This window comes from Camelus bactrianus, chromosome 22, assembly GCF_048773025.1.
Source record: "Camelus bactrianus isolate YW-2024 breed Bactrian camel chromosome 22, ASM4877302v1, whole genome shotgun sequence".
Taxonomy (NCBI): domain Eukaryota; kingdom Metazoa; phylum Chordata; class Mammalia; order Artiodactyla; family Camelidae; genus Camelus; species Camelus bactrianus.
In genome coordinates, this window is record NC_133560.1 from 18,426,905 (window position 1) to 18,435,103 (window position 8,199).

Sequence of the window (8,199 nt, forward strand, 5' to 3'; positions counted from 1 at the left end):
CTATGAGGATGCATGATTTAGGAAGGAGATTTGGCCTTGGGGATGACAAGATTCAGGGTATATTCATGGACATGAACCATGGAGGAGGTTGGGCAAATATTGGAGAGGAGGAGGTAACGCAACCGAGAAGCAAGTATGTGGAAAGGTTGTACCTGTGTGTACAGACATGGACATGTACAGGGCATCACCCACTCTGACGGCTCTCTTCCTGGCTTGCAGACAGCCACCTCATGTGTCCTCACACAAGAAAGAGAGAGCAAGTTCTCCAGTGTCTCTTCTTGTCAAGACACTAATCCTATTAGATCATGGCCCTAACCTTACCCCCTCATTTAATTTATATTCTAACGTGAACACCTCAGAGACATCCCGAAATCATTAAGTACATACCTCTCCTTGACAGTTTTTTCCATTTTGTCACATAAATATGACGTTCTTCCACTATTACTCAGCTCAGTAAATGAATCACCATCTATACACAGTTGTGCAAGGAGGAAGCCCATGAGGGAAAGAGCATTGTCTGTAATAAATAAAAGAGAGGAGTCAGAGAGATGGGGATAACACCGACTAGGACATTTCGTACATCTTGATTTTTCTGAATAATCAACAGTGAGTTGAACATACTGTCTTAAAAATTATTTATATGAATAATGACCTTACAGTTTGCAGGGTACAGCTCCCCTAGCAGTCTCTGTACAATGCAGCAAAGACAAAATACAAAAGGCAGCTGAATTAGATGCTGTTGGTCCTAATTGTTTTTGGAGTAAATGTTCGGTTTTAGAAGTACTCAAAGAAATAAGATACATCAGTTCTTACCTCCAAATTTAAAGCTCTATTCAGATAATGAGCCAAAGGAAAAGACAAGACTCAGGATGCTTGTCTTGCTGTTACATTGTTTTTTCTAACCTTTCAGCTGACAGATGGCTCATGAATTTTTTTCTCCTCCCCCTACTCTTCTGCTTTGTGAAGTCAGTCTTCCATTCTCACATCCCTGAGATCTGGAGGGGTTCAGCTGTCCGAGTTACTTTCTGTGTGTTTATGTGGAACCCATCGTTGAAGTCTTTTTCAAGGAGGCTAACCGTCTTCCAGAAAGATGTCCTCAGTCTTCTCCCCAGCTGGAAAATGCTAAATACAGGAGCAGCCAAGAATAAGGGTAAAATCCTCTGCCCAGACCGTATCCTACCCTTCCTTTACCTGTCTTCACATGCTTCAGTTGGAAATAATAGAACTTACTTTTAAGTGACATGGTTTCTGATGGAACTTAAGATATTCTACCTCTTTTTATTTCATTTTCTATGGTTGCACAGAGAAGAAAATTGTGCTGCAGTTGTGGGTGCAACATAAGGTTTCTCTTCTATTTGGGAGCCCTTTTCAAAATCCTCTGAGCAAAAATTTGTTTACTTTCTCCCCACTAATATAATAACCATTACTAGGACCTGTACAATAGCAATTAACTCACTGTGTCATACCTGCTTCCTCTACTAGATCATGTGCTCTTTGTGGGCAGAGTACTAATCTTCTTAATTTTGAAATGACCCACAAGTTGCACAGCCCTCGGCAATTCATAACAGGAGGCATTTATTGAATGTTGTTATGTCCCCAAAACTATCTGAATACTATTATTCATTCATTTGACTTTCTCAAAAAAAAAACAAAGATAGGTACTATAAATCTAGATTTTACAGATACCAAATTTGAGGCATATTGAGATAAAATTAACTAATCCAAATGGCACAACCCTTAAGACGTATAACCAGAACTCAAACCCAAAAAGTCTAATTCCATAATCTGTTCTCTTCACCACTGGACTGTCATTTAACAAATATTTATTTGACATGAGGCATGTTCCATACCCTGTGTAAGGCACGGAAAGTCATCCAGTATATTTGTACTAAAAGGGTTAGAAGCACAAAGTGACTTATGTAAGAGAAAGCACAGGTTGATATTGGAAAGGTGATCGTTAGGACTTGTTTTAGCTGCAAAGAATGAGAAGTCAAACTAACACTGGCTTAACCCCTAAGGATATTTATTGTTTACGTAAGAAGAAATCCAGAGGTAAGCAGTGCCAAGGTTACCTTTTGGCTCAGTGTCATCAGTGACCCAGTCTCCTTTGATACTTCTGTCTACCTCCCTCGATGTGACTGTCATAGTCCTTGCACGGCTTTAAGAAGGCAGCACAGCTTTAAATTAACAGTCCCAAGTGTAACCGCATCCGGAGCAGGAAAGTAGGAAGGGTATCTTTCTCGCCATTTCCAGCCAATTTTGTCCTTAGGTCCCACCAATTTGGCAGCTGGGAAAGGGGAATAACACTCCTGTGGTTAGATAAGATTGCTCAGGATAGCTAACCACAACAGAGCACGGCTGTCTCAGTTAGAAGGGGAGGAGGGAAGTCGGATGGCTGTGGAGCAGATATAACCATATCTACCATTAAAACAAAACAAAACAAAACCCAAACCCTAGTTAGATTTAGCAATTATCAGAGAATTGGGAACAACCTTCCCTGGAGGAAATGACATCTCTCTAAAGTAAGTGGAAACTGTTGAGCAAGAATGCATGTCGAGGGAGAGGAGTCTAGGCATTGGGATTGTATGTAAAACCCAGCGTCAAGAGAAAGCTTAGCATTCATGAGAGTATTGGGAGATCTGTAGGTGTGAAGAATGTGTGGACTAAACACAGTTAAACATAAGGCATAGAGAAAAGCCTCAATTTGTAGTCAGGGGTCATATTGTAGAGGACCTGATAAGGCATTTTAGGATTGGGGATTTTATATTAAGCAGAATGGAAAGCCATTTAGAGTCTCAGAAAATAATTTCTGAATAAATGTTGAATAAATGACTAAAGACAATATTACTAGAGGCAATATTATATTAGTATATGTATAAAATTCTTTGAGGAATGTCATAAGAGACTTCAGTATCTATATACAATTGTTGGTTTTCAGCACGTATTCCTACCAGCCCTTTAAACCACATTTCATTCTGTGGCTTTTATGTAGTATGAGATGATAAACACTTGGGAAATTTATAAAGGAAAGAGACTAAGACTACTTTAAAGACAGATCTCTCTCCTTATTTTCTCTCATTTCCTGCTAAAATCCAGTAGTAAAACCTCGATCCATTGGGAAGTGAGAGGGGAAAGGAACTCTGATGTGGTCCATGCAAGTCAGCCGCCGGGGCCAGAGAGCAGGGTGGGAAGGATGGGGCGGGACTGGAACTAGAGTGAGGACTTGAGCTGTGTCCCTTATTAAACTGGTGTTCTGGCTGCTTTTCTAATTCCATCCTTGTCCTAGCCCTGGGATTTGGGAATGAATCTGGATTTTTAGCTGCGTAAAGCCAGAAATATCCTCATTAATGAAAGATACGTAGCATACCTAAATTTGAACACTTTATAGTTATGTATCCTCAGTTAAGTTACTCTGTCCTTTCTACAACTTATTGTCCTCACGTACAAAATGCAGTTTCTCTGAAGGGTCATAAGGAGCAATGTAGGTAAAATGCTTTGGGTAGTAGATAGAACATTGTCAGTGTAATGCTCAGAAAATAGTGGAGAATATTTGTATTATGCTGATTTTGGATTGGAATTAGTTTAAGTGTTTACTCAGGCTTGCTATGTCTTTTTGTTCTTTGAAACTTGGTGTCTTTCCAAGGGGTACAGGTCACGAGGGGTTTTAAGCCACTAGAGCAAGTAGTGGGGAGAGATACTTAGGAAGTAAGGGGCTATCATGTGTGTTTTCATCGTACTGCCTCGAGATATGACGTACTCAGTTTCAGTAAATATGAAGGTAATGTTCTAGTTATAAGAAATGATTCAAAGAATATGAACATATTCTCTGCCCACTGGGAGCTTACAGGCAAATTATAAACATTAGAAGTATTATCCTATGAAGTAAGGCTATGTTCTTAGAATTTAAATTCTCTGTTGAATTTTCCTTCCTGAGGCCAAAATGAGGAGTTTTAAAGCATAAAATGATTAAAAAATCAAAGTTTAAGATTCATAATATTTTCCAAATCAATAGGAGAATTTGGAATTATTTAATGCAGAATAACTCCAAATCCTCCCATTGGTAGGTGTAGCCTATCAAATAGTTTTTGAAGGCAAATTGAAGACTATGCTACAATATACATAAAAGTTCCATAATGATCTATTACAGTGCTTTGGCATCAGAAAGAAATCCATGATACTCAGCTGAGTTAGCTAAGAGTGCAGAGTTGCTGGAGAATAAATACAGTTACCATGGCAACCAGATTTGAGATTTGCAAGGTGGATTTTATCCTAAGGCTCCTGTCTTGGGAATGAATACATGCAAGTAATTAGATAGCTAAATTGCCAAGACAGCATATGAGAAACACAAGCATATTTAAGGAAAAATCTGTCCCAAATATAAATCATCATCAGTTGTAAACAGAATCAGAATAATACCAGACTACTGCACTGAGCAGTGGCTTCCATTTTATACCCTTCTGTGTGAAGGTTTGGGTCCTTTCCTAGAGCTATAATATTCCTTTTTGAGATTGTTACTGAATTGCATAGAAATGTGACCATACAGAGAGTTTCCTTATCTGTACAAGGAAGGCCTTGGAGTGGATGACATTCCACTATCCTAATTAGTTGGATGCTGTTGGTTTAGAATTCCAGACCTTAGCAGTAGCGTGAAGAGGCTTCTTCCATTCTTCCTCAGGAGATTTAAATGTTCTCTCAGTTGACACGCGTCTTAGGCGTGGGATAACTTGGGGCAAGTGTGAAATACCTGTTCAAATTAGCTTAAGCCAGGGAAAAAAGGGACATTTATTAGAATTCAAGTGTTAGCATACAGGCTTCGAGGCCAGGAAGTGCTGTCAAATCTTAATAATGGCGGGGATTGGAACTGGAAAGCCATCTTCAACTTGGCCATCTCTCTCTCTCTGATCATTATCATGTCTTTTCTCTACTTCCCTTTCTGCATTTGCTTTTTCTTTTCTCTCTGTTGCCTACTTTTCTTTTGTGGCTCTACATGCATAGGGGGCCAACCTGCTTGTCCCATACTAAGATCTACATTACACCCTAGTTCAGACTCTGGGGTACGATATCAGTAGATACTGTCTTGGGCACTGGTTTCCAAATATTTGTTTGTGAGGTGTTATTTGCGAGCCCATGGTTTGCAACTCATGTACTCCTCAGGCCCCATGCTGCAACCATGGCATGCGTGTGGCCATTCACTCCTGCTTAGAACACTGTTGCTACTCTTGCTTGTGGCCACTGCATGTTAATTCAAAATAGAATGGCCTGTGGTCAGTGAATCCTGTTGCTGCAAATCATACCAGGAACTCCCTAAAAGGATATTGAAATGTGAAAGTGATCTCTTAAGATCCCACTCTGCCAGAATAGAAGTTATAGCCGTGCTCAAGAATGGGCAGGAAGCCCACCTCCACACTGCAGCACCCACTCCAGGTTGAGAAAATTATTGGCACCCATGATACTAAAGAGTTGTAACCCCATCAATGAGCTGTTGTTGATGCCTGCGGCTGCACTGAATGAAAACAATGGTAAGAACAGAAATAATCAACTCCTGGAAGCCTCTAGACTATTTAGAATATTTTTGACCTATTTCTTATTACAGTTTTTCTGTGGGGTTTCAGGAGTCAAATGAAACTGCCGTTGATAAATTCAACTTTGAATAGCACTCAGGAGAATGAGTCACTGGAGGATACGTGGAAAACTGTGTATCTGACCCTCAAGGCTGGAGAAGGAGGCTCCCCCTTTCCTGCTGTCCTCCAGGTCTCATGAGTGTCTCTTGTTGAAGGATATTAAACGAGAGCCGTGTTAGCAAGTACGTCTGAACCACAGGCCCATGCAACTTCCTCATGCCCTGCAGACCTGATCAAACTGCATTTTAAATACTGGACTTCAGTTAGGTGATGTGGTGCTCTGTGGACTTCCACCTTGTGGCTTATTGATTCTGATAGGCAGCTCAGACTACTGGACGTTCCACGGTTGTTAAGTTCTCACCATCAAAGTCCTGGCAAATCAAAGCTTTCTTTGCAAAAAGAATAGAAATTTGCAGAACTCATGACTTTGCTTCAAAAGCTACCAGTGTGTACTGTGTTTTTCTTATTAGAACTTGCCAGAGTTTCTATAGGGTATCTAGAATTGCCACCTACACTCCTGGCATCATTGCATTGACTGAGTCATGCAGGTGAAGGTGCAGAACAGCTTGCTCTGTGAGTAGACCAGCTTCAGGGCTTTTGTTCAAACAGATATGTTAAGAATCACAAGCAAATCTGATCAACAATTAATGTTACTCCAGTGTATTTAAAATATTAACAAAATGCCTAATTTCCTAGAAAATGTTCTAATTTACCAAAACTTATTTCAGAAGAAATAGAAAACCCAAAATAGACTTTTTTTTAACAAAAAGTATGAAGACTTTTTAAAATTGTGTAACATAGGCAGAATTACTTAAGTCCATAAATTTTTTAAGAATTTCACATGTTGTGAGTCTTTCCACTGTCTGTCACCTTAGTTCCTCCAATGTTTAAGTCATAATCTTCAAGATAGCTCTTTCAAAAAGAATTTTTGCTCAGTCCACAGTTGTTAGGTCAGTCAGTCCACAATTCTTCTAGTTGGGCTTCTTAGATCTTCAGTAGAACATGGGCACATTTCTAAAACTCCTCACCTATAATCTTTGGGATCCAGTTTCCTCAAGCAATTTACTTCAGGACTATATTAAGCCTCAGAGGGGATGGATCTGCCTGGTTCTCAATGTTAGACACCCTCTAAACATGCATTAAGTTCAAATTATATTTACTCCTAAGATATCACACCCTAAAACAGTAACTGATCATTGGGATATAACAATACTTAAGATAAAAAAGTGTGGCCATTAGATTTTTTCATAGTTTATTTAGCAGTTCTGTTTTATAGTTCTTTCCCACAGATCTAACATGTAATTCTGTGAGTAAAAGAAACCAAAGTTACTCTGTGAGGTGATTCCAATGATGTGGGTCTACAGAAAAAGCCCCATTGATAGACCTCAGCTAGACCCATTTAAATTAAAGCAATAGAATCATTTGTTTAAAAGCAATTCAAGAACATTTTATATATACACACACACACACGTACATACGTATATACAATGGAATATCACTCAGCCATAAAAAAGAATGAACTAATGCCATTTGCAGCAACATAAATGGACCTAGAGATTATCATATTAAGTGAAGTAAGTCAGAGAAAGACAAATATCATGTGATACCACTTAAGTGTGGACCCTGAAAGAAGGACACAAATCTTATTTACAAACCAAAAATAGACTCACGGACATAGAAAACAATGATCACCAAAGGGGAAAGGTTGGGGAGGGATGAGTTAGGAGTTTGGCATTAACAGATACATATTACTATATATAAAACAGGTAAATGACAAAGACCTACTATATAACACAGGTAACTATATTCAATTTCTTATAATGACATATAATGGAAAGGAATCTGAAAAAAAAAAATGTGTATGTATAACTGGATTGCTTTGCTGTACACCTGGAACTAACATTGTAAATCAACTGCAGTTCAATAAAAAATTTTTTAAAAATAAAATAAAAATTCAGGAGCATCGTAAAAATCAATCTATGTCCGGAGGCTTTATGGGTGAGTTTTACCAAATCTAGGAACAGAGCATGTTCTTCTTTTAAAAAATTAAAAATCTATTCCAGTTAATATAAAAAGAAGGACTATTTTAGTTCATTCATGAAGTTATCTTAGTCTTTATATAAAAACTAGATAAGCATCATAGGAAAGAGACAAATTACATGTCAGTATCAACTAACATATTGAGAAACAGAAAAACAAAGCACTAATGAACAGAATTCAATAAAGTATTAAAATACACCCTGAGTAAAGTGAGGATTATTCCATAAAAATTTCTTAGTAAATTCACTTTATGTGGCATGATGTAAGATATCCCCTGAAATCTGTTCTTCTTCCTTTTATTGACTTGAATTTGTATCTGGGATGTAGTCACTTAGGTAGAAACTACATTTCCCAGCTGTTCTTGCAGTTAAGTGGCCAAGTGTTTGTGGATAGATTATGGGCTGATACGATAGGGCCAGTGCCTTTAGATAATAGTTGTCCCTTCTTCATCTGAATGTAGCAAGGACCCAGCTAGACCCAGCACATATGTATCTTCATGAATTCACTAAAAAAAAATATTTTTTAAATTATTTAACTC

The 8,199-nt window shown here is 38.4% G+C and overlaps 1 non-coding gene across 1 annotated transcript; it reads right to left on the minus strand.

Annotated features, from left to right (window-relative positions):
- Positions 1-6,884: 6,884 nt before the first annotated feature.
- LOC123613439 (small nucleolar RNA SNORA18) lies at positions 6,885-7,011 on the minus strand. The gene has a single exon (XR_006720811.1). It is a non-coding gene; the product is annotated as a small nucleolar RNA SNORA18 (small nucleolar RNA).
- Positions 7,012-8,199: the final 1,188 nt, after the last annotated feature.